At 37.1% G+C, this 9,216-nt stretch overlaps 2 pseudogenes; both read left to right on the top strand.

Moving 5' to 3' along the window:
* Positions 1 to 1,685: 1,685 nt before the first annotated feature.
* On the top strand, positions 1,686 to 4,312 carry LOC149252574 (F-box protein SKIP31 pseudogene; annotated as a pseudogene).
* A 1,167-nt stretch (positions 4,313 to 5,479) lies between these two features.
* On the top strand, positions 5,480 to 8,587 carry LOC149252573 (F-box protein SKIP31-like; annotated as a pseudogene).
* The last annotated feature ends 629 nt before the right edge of the window (positions 8,588 to 9,216 follow it).

Below are 9,216 nucleotides of genomic sequence, written 5' to 3'. Positions count from 1 at the left end.
TCTGATGTTTGTGGGCCTACATCTAACAAATATCTTGGGGGCCATGTTTATTATGTGACCTTCATTGATGATCACTCTATAAAGACATGGCTCTACCTTCTCAAGACAAAGGACAAAGTGTTTGAAAAGTTTAAGGAGTTTAGCTCTGAAGTGAAGACCTTAAACAAAAGAAAGATAAAGAATTTGAGATCCGAAAATGGTGGGAAATACACTTCAAAAGGACTAATTGCATATTGTAAAGAAGAAGGTATTAAGAGGGAGCTCATTGTTCCCTACAACCTTGAGCAGAATGGAGTTGCAGAAAGGAAAAATAGAATAATTGAAGAATGTATATGAACTATGATATTTTATCAAGATCTACCAAAATTTCTATGGGGAAAAGCAACAATGACAATAATGTATATACAAAATAGAAGTCCTCATAAAATCCTTGAGAATATGACACCTGAAGAAGCATTCACAAGAAAGAAGCCATGTGTAGACCATCTCCAAATATTTGGGTGTGCCACATACATCCATATTCCTAAGGACAAGCGAAAGAAATTAGATTCCACAAGCATTAAGGGAATATTCGTTGGCTATAGTCTTTCTTCGAAAGAATATAGAATCTAAATCAAGGAAGGAAGGAATGTTATATTCGATGAGAATCATGCCTACAAAAGATACAAGGAAATTGCAATCGATTCTGATCACGAAGATATACCACTATTTGAAGAAGAAGAAGAAGAAGGACCAAGTGAGCCTCTTCAACCTGTGATCATATCCAAAACAAGGAAGAGCCAAATTGGTTAAAAGTTGCTCTTGAAGATGCCGAAGGACATGGAGCTACTAAAGGAACTTTTAGAGAAAGAAAAAGACCAAAGAAATATTTAGGATATGTGGCATATATGAAAAAATTAATAAAAGTTGAACCAACTACATTTGAATAAGTTGCTCATCAATAAGAATGGAAGAAGGCAATGCAAGAAGAACATCAATCCATCATGAAGAATGGAGTGTGGGAAATCGTTCCTAGACCAAATGACAAATCTATTATCACCTCAAAATGGATTTACAAAATCAAACATGTTGTTGATGGAAGTATAGACAAATACAAAGATAGATTTTTTGCAAGGGGTTTCTCTCAAAAGGAAGGTATAGACTATGAAGAAACCCTTGAACCTACTATAAGATATACTACTATAAGATCTTTAGTTTCGCTAGATGCTATAATGGGATGGAATATCCATCAAATGGACGTAAGAACAACAATTCTGAATGGAACCATTGATGAAGAATTATGCATTGAAAAAATGGAAAACTTTAAAATAAATAACAAGGATGCACATGTTTGCATACTTAAGAAATCCATATATGGCTTGAAGTAAGCTCCTAGGGCATGATATGAAAGGATGGATGCATATCTCTTAAGAATTGGGTTCATCAAAAGTTCAGCGGATCCAAACCTCTACATCAAGGTGGTGAACAATGAACCAGTCATTATACTACTATATGTGGATGATTTGTTTATTACATGTGTGAAGCACAGAATACAAGAATGTAAGAAAATGCTAGCAACCAAATTCGAAATGAAAGATGTGGGACGTATACATTATTACTTGGGTTTACAATTCTGAAAAAAACTTGGAGAGATATGTTTGGGTCAAGGTAAATACATAATCGAGATATTGCAGAGATTCGATATGATGGATTCCAAGCCTATGAATACTCCCATGATCACTAATCTTAAGAAGTTGAGAGGCTCCGACTCTAGTCTCGTCGATCCTACTAGCTATCGTAAGTTGGTGGGTTCTCTGATTTACATGGTAAATACAAGAATTGATATATGTTTTGCCATAAATTTCCTGATTCAATTTTATTTGGAGCCTCGTCATGGCCATTGGATAGCTGTCAAGCATATCTTTAGATAGCTACGTGGCACAATACATCATTGCCTAATGTATGATAGTAAGGAAGTTAAGTTAATAGGTTTTACAGATTTAGATTGGGTTGGCAATGAGACTGATGGAAGAAGCACTACACATGGATGTTTTAGTTTTGGATCTGCAATGATTTCGTGGATGAGTAGAAAACAAGATCCTGTTGCATTAAGTAGTGTTGAACCAGAGTACGTTGTTGCATGTGAAGTAGGAAAGGAAGTCGCATGGTTAAGGAAACTTTTGTCATATTTCTTTGGAAAGCCTCTAGATCCTACAATGATAAATTATGAAAATCAAAGAAACATCAAGATATCTGAGGACCCCATATTCCATGCAAGGATGAAGTATATCAACAACAACTACCACTACATTAGAATATTAGTACAAGATGGGGTCATAAAGCTATAATATATTCCTACAGATGAACAAGTAGTTGATGCATTAACGAAGTCTCTTCTGAATAAAAAAGTTTGAATATTTTAGAAGCATGCTAGGATTGGTCAATATTACAAATTTAGTTGATAGGGAGATATGAAGCATCTAATGATGGATGCTTTGGAGGACATCTAGTTGGCCTATTGATGTAGGAGCATAGACTCGGGAAAATACTTTGTATTTTATTTAAATCTAGGGGTTTCATGTTTTTGAGAAATTATTAATATTATGTAAATGCTTATGAGATTTTGAGAGGATTTGTAATGTTTCCAAATAATTGGAAAACATGAGAGAAATTAGACTTGGGATATTTAAGAATTAATTATGAGCCTAAGTTAGATTTAGTTTCAAAATTTTAGGGATAAAATCTAGATTATAGGGGTGTTGAGATACTTGGGGATTTTGTGGAGTGACTAAAAGGATATGAACCAAAATTGGTTCAATTCAATTGGTATAGATTAGTGAGATTGAGAGTGAAGAAGGGGGGAATAGTGTGAGGGTTTCCTCTTGGGAGCCTTTGGGCAATTGTAAAAAGGCCATCGATCTGGAATATCTGGCCAAGACAAAAGTCTGTAAATGATTTTGGTGTGGTTATATGAAAGCGTTTTCCAAAGTTATATGTATAGATCGATTTTATGAGTATGAGTGAATGAATGTGAATTTTCAATTATATATATGGCATTACCATGTTTGAGTTTGGCAGGGAAACGTTGAATAAGTTTTGTAACAGAACTCTGCACATAAGTTTGATGTTGTTAATACTGGTATTCAGTTGTAATGGGTTGAAGAGTTGTAGCATTGCTTTGGCGCAGATTAAATAATCGATATCAATTACGCTGAATTGGGTATGAATATCGATGTTGTAAATGCATTGGTCTATGGTTCGATTATTAAATCGAATGCATTATACAGCTAAAGGAAAAAGGCGCTACTGTGAAGAAACCGAGAAGTATTTACCATTGAGGCAGAACGTGGATGAATGGTCTGATTTGTGGAAAACGTAGAGACATCAATCTGTGTTTTTATTAAAATGATAAGAATTCGATGTTTATTGCCAATTGAGCATTGTCGAAAGTAGTGAATTGGGAAAGTTTTTAACTCAGCGAAACAGTCTAAAAGACTTTACAGATCTCTCGAAGCGGAGTGAATTAAATACATCTCAGGTTCGAAGTGCATCGGGTCCGGAGATTTCGCATCAGCACTGTGGAACTGGCGATAATTGAATGACATTCATCCTGGGAAACGGTGATTTCCGATTGAGATCGCATCGGAGCGGTTGTTAAATGATATATATATCATAGCATCGTGGGAGTTGTCTACAATTGTGATAGTAAAAGTATTTCCAAATAGCGATCGCCGATTGGTGTCACATCGGCTGTATTAAAATTGGAAGGAAAGCCCCATTGTTCTGCATGGAAATGACTATATATCTAGCGGGATGAAGATGATATGATTGAATGGGTTCGAACTGCACCTTTTGAGTTTCGGGAGTATTACATTCAAATGCAGGCTTCCAAACGAAGTCAAACTCCTCTTCCTTCACAGGTGAATGATGATATGCTCCTTCTTGATACAACAGTTGCTGATCGAATAACCCATTTGAAGCATAGTCGAGGATTGCCTGATGAATTCACAGTAGAGCATGTATTCTCTGGAAGGACATGCACTTACTCACAAATTTGTGATGCCTTCCTATGTGAAAAGACAGGACGAGTGCATGTATGTGATGATACATGCCGAGAAATTGTTTTAGATACATCCAGTGGACTTCTATTTTGTACAGTCTCTGGGCAATGTTTTGATAGATGGCTTTCACCTTCAGAAGAGGAACTGTATCGGGAGATCAACAAGATGATGCTAGAAATGGAGTAGATGAAGCAGAGCCCTTCATGGGGTCAGGTCGCTTTGCACGTGCGTATTTGCTGGGATATAACTGTGATAATGGAGAAGGTAAGTAATTGACAGTTTTAATATCTGGTTTGTTGAGGATTCTTAAAATCGAATGAAACTGTAGAGGTGCCACAATAATTGAAGGCGATCTGTTGAAATTGAGACCGATTACGTTGTAATTGATTATTCGATCCGAAGCACAGAAGTAATAAAATGCCAGGTATGGGTTTCAGCTTATATGGTCTTTATTTTTAAAAAAGGAAAAGTCGACTTTTGAATAGAGAAATTGTATGTTGAATAAACCTTGAAGGTTAATAATCCCATATGTGCTGGTGGCAATTGTGAATGTCAATCTCGATTACATTTAAAGGGCATATATTGAGTGTGACTTTGCCAGGTATTAAGATTTTGATTTGGGTAAATACTGAGATACATTCTTTACACATCAGTTTGTGTGATTCTGGTTTTGGTGGGTTTAGCTCGCTATCATTTTTGGTATCAGAGCTTGGCTCTATTGAATTGAAAAATGTTTATTTTCTAAATGAGGATGAGAAGGTTTTATTGAAAACTGAAGTGTATTTTTGACTGTATGATGAATGATGAAAGGAAGATCAGCGTTTTAAATTTGATATGCAAACTACACAAATGCAGTGAACTGGATGGAAGAAACGAAAGGAGGACAAGATCATGCAAGATCTTAAGAGGTGAGATGATTTTTCTGATTTGAAATTTGTAAATGAAGTTATGGTCGTAGAGAGGATGATGGAAGTGAACCTAGCATTCAGCTAAAGGCTTGATAAAGAGGACAATTATGGTCTCCTGAAGAAGAAGGTGAGTTGAAGAGATAGCCCAGAGAGAGAGCAGAGGAAAGTGCTCAAAGGGTTCCAGAGGCAGCGAACCAGTACTTACCAAAAGACTGAGTGAGGAGAGCTTGGTGAGGTAAGGGGCAGCAAGGGAGATTGCTATCGTAAAGGCTAGTACAACTCATGGTGAGTGAGAAACTCATGGAGAAGATGATCATGGAGGATCAGAGAAGAGGTTTAGAGGAATGCCACAGAGATGAGATGACTGCAGAAGTTCGAGAAAGAGAGATTGCAGTAATAAAGGTACAATTGCAGGTACTAGAAGAATGGCTGCAAGAGTAGGAAAACCATAATAGAAGATGGATCTTTCCACTGAAGGGAAAGAAAGTGAAGTGGCAGAAGCTACAACAGAAAAGAGATTGACAAATAAACATGCAGTTAATGGAAGAGCTAAAGAAGCTCGAGAAGATGATGGATGTACAGCTAAAGTGTACGCAACTCAGAGCAGCTGAGTTGGAAGAGGAGGTTTCCATTGATCAAATAGAGGAGGAGATCATTGATGATTTCTTGAATTACTGGGTAGATCCAGATCAACTGGATAATGTGAACTCTTGTGTTTTTATAGCTGACAATTGTGATGTGATTACAGGTTTTGTTGAAGAGGATGCACAATCTTGTGAAACTTTCATAAGCATGGAAAATAATCTCTCAGGAGATAAGTACTTTAAAGAAGAAAGCAGTGATGCTTTTGCTGTTACAGTACAAGAGGAAGTTCTTGTGAATGGAGAAGAGGATCAGCGTGAAGAGCTAGTATATAAACCAACAGTTGAGATTGTTGAACTTTGTGATTTTCAAACTGAAGATTTGTGTGTGAGTGCAGGGACTGTAAGTGATAGTGAAATGCTTCAACAATGCTATAGGAAAATTTCATTGTTGGAATATTTGTTGGTAAATTCTGAGTATGATAGGGAGATGGCAGAAGAAAGAGTTCAGTACAGTGAACGAGTGCATAAAGATATCATGGAAGCAGATGATGTGAGAGAAAGACTGGTTGACAGTCTTGAGAATTATTCAGAGGATTCTTTGGGCAAAGATAATCAGCATACTGATGTGCTGATAGTGGAGGAGAATTCAGAACAACATACTGAAGTACTGGCAAATGAGGACAAGGCTCTGATGCCTTCTGATTTTTATTCTAACAAGTGTTTTGTGAATGCAGGTATTGTTGCAGAACATTTGACTCAGTTGAGCAGTCAAATGAAGGAAGAAGAAGTTTTCTGTTCCAGAAGACAAGAGGGCATGGATGATCGGGTGGCAGTTAGAACAGAAACAAGCATAGAAGCAAGAAGTTAGCAAGTGACAGTACAGATAGAGAGAGTAAAAACTGAGCAAGCCATCTTAGCTCAGAAGGCAGCAAAAAATTAGCAGCCTGAAGATTTATTGGACAAGGAAATTGAATTAATCAGAAGAATCATGTCGAAAGTGTCTCAGAGGAAGACATCAGCAGGAATGAGGAGAAGCAACAACAGCAGTAAAATGAAGACGGAGACAGGTTGTGAAAGTGCAGCTAGTGGAGCAAGACAACATAAGATATGGAGACCTGGAGAAAAGCAGCATACGACAGCAAAAATTGATGATAACTTGCAAAACAAAATGTGGGATCCAGGCAGACAAAGATTTAAAATGCATGATCTGGAGATCATGATCATTTTCTACCTTGGGAGTCTGATGCAGGAGCATAGACTCGGGAAAATACTTTGTATTTTATTTAAATCTAGGGGTTTCATGTTTTTGAGAAATTATTAATATTATATAAATATTTATGAGATTTTGAGAGGATTTGTAATGATTCCAAATAATTGGAAAACATGAGAGAAATTAGACTTGGGATATTTAAGAATTAATTATGAACCTAAGTTAGATTTAGTTTCAAAATTTTAGGGATAAAATATAGATTATAGGGGTGTTGAGATACTTGGGGATTTTGTGGGGTGACTAAAGGGATATGAACCAAAATTGGTTCAATTCAATTGGTATAGATTAGTGTGATTGAGAGTGAAGAAGGGAGGAATAGTGTGAGGGTTTCCTCTTGGGAGCCTTCGGGCGATTGTAAAAAGGCCATCGATCTGGAATATCTGGCCAAGACAAAAGTCCGTAAATGATTTTGGTGTGGTTATATGAAAGGGTTTTCCAAAGTTATATGTATAGATTGATTTTATGAGTATGATTGAATGAATGTGAATTTTCAATTATATATATGGGATTACCATGTCTGAGTTTGGTAGGAAAACGTTGAATACGTTTTGTAACAGAACTTTGCACATAAGTTTGATGTTGTTAATACTGGTATTCAGTTGTAATGGGTTGAAGAGCTGTAGCATTGCTTTGGCGCAGATTAAATAATAAATATCAATTACAGTGAATTGGGTATGAGTATCGATGTTGTAAATGCATTGGTCTGTGGTTCGATTATTAAATCGAATGCATTATACAACTAAAGGCAAAAGGCGCTACTATGAAGAAACTGAGAAGTATTTACCACTGAGGCAGAACGTGGATGAATGGTCCGATCTGTGGAAAATGCAGAGACATCAATCTGTGTTTTTATTAAAATGATAAGAATTCGATGTTTATTTCCAATTGGGCGTTGTCGAAAGTAGTGAATTGGGAAAGTTTTTAACTCAGTGAAACAGTCTAAAAGACTTTACAGATCTCTCAGAGCGGAGTGAATTAAATACATCTCATGTTTGAAGTGCATCGGGTCAGGAGATTTCGCATCGACGCTATGGAACTGGCGATAATTGAATGACATTCATCCTGGGAAACAGAGATTTCTGATTGAGATCGCATTGGAGCGGTTGTTAAATGATATATATATCATAGCATCGTGGGAGTTGTTGACAATTGTGATAGTAAAAGTATTTCCAAATAGCGATCGCCGATTGGTATCACATCGGTTGTGTTAAAATTGGAGGGAAAGCCCCACTGTTCTGCATGGAAACGACTATATATCTAGCGGGATGAAGATGATATGATTGAATGGGTTCGAACTGCACCTTCTGAGTTTCAGGAGTATTACATTCAAATGCAGGCTTCCAAACGAAATCAAACTCCTCTTCCTTCACAGGTGAATGATGATATGCTCCTTCTTGATACAACAGTTGCTGATCGAATAACCCATTTGAAGCATAGTCGAGGATTGCCTGATGAATTCACAACAGAGCATGTATGCTCTGGAAGGACATGCACTTACTCACAAATTGGTGATGCCTTCCTATGTGAAAAGATAGGACGAGTGCATGTATGTGATGAGACATGCCGAGAAATTGTTTTAGATACATCCAGTGGACTTCTAGTTTGTACAGTCTCTGGGCAATGTTTTGATAGATGACTTTCACCTTCAGAAGAGGAACTGTATCGGGAGATCAACAAGATGATGCTAGCAATGGAGTAGATGAAGCAGATGCCTTCATGGGGTCAGGTCGCTTTGCATGTGCGTATTTGCTGGGATATAACTGTGATAATGGAGAAGGTAAGTAATTGACAGTTTTAATATCTGGTTTGTTGAGGATTCTTAAAATCGAATGAAACCGTAGAGGTGCCACAATAATTGAAGGTGATCTATTGAAATTAAGACCGATTACATTGTAATTGATTATTCCATCCGAAGCACAGAAGTAAGAAAATGCCAGGTATGGGTTTCAGCTTATATGGTATTTATTTTTAAAAAAGGAAAAGTTGACTTTTGAATAGAGAAACTGTATGTTGAATGAACCTTGAAGGTTAATAATCCCATATGCGCTGGTGGTAATTGTGAATGTCAATCTCGATTATTTTAAAGGGCATATATTGAGTGTGACTTTTCCAGGTATTAAGATTTTGATTTGGGAAAATACTAAGATGCATTCTATACACATCGGTTTGTGTGATTCTCGGTTTAGCGGGTTTAGCTCGCTATCACCTATGTGTTGATGTCTAGATCTCAAAGAGGGAGGGTGGCATTGGTCTTGGAGCTCTAACCTTGTATACACACCTAGATCCCTGGGTTGATGGTTTATAAGTAACCCTGATGATAGCTAGATTGGCTGAGAGCTCTAGTCCATCTTAGTCCCACCTGGATAGATTACCCTGGTCAAGTATCTAGTCTGCGTCATTGAGTGTGCTAGAAC

Source organism: Pinus tabuliformis, chromosome 7, assembly GCF_031772625.1.
Source record: "Pinus tabuliformis cultivar Carrire ecotype Pingquan chromosome 7, CPIR1, whole genome shotgun sequence".
Taxonomy (NCBI): Eukaryota; Viridiplantae; Streptophyta; class Pinopsida; order Pinales; family Pinaceae; genus Pinus; species Pinus tabuliformis.
Note: the sequence above shows the minus strand (reverse complement) of the source record. Positions and strands in the feature narration are given on the sequence as shown.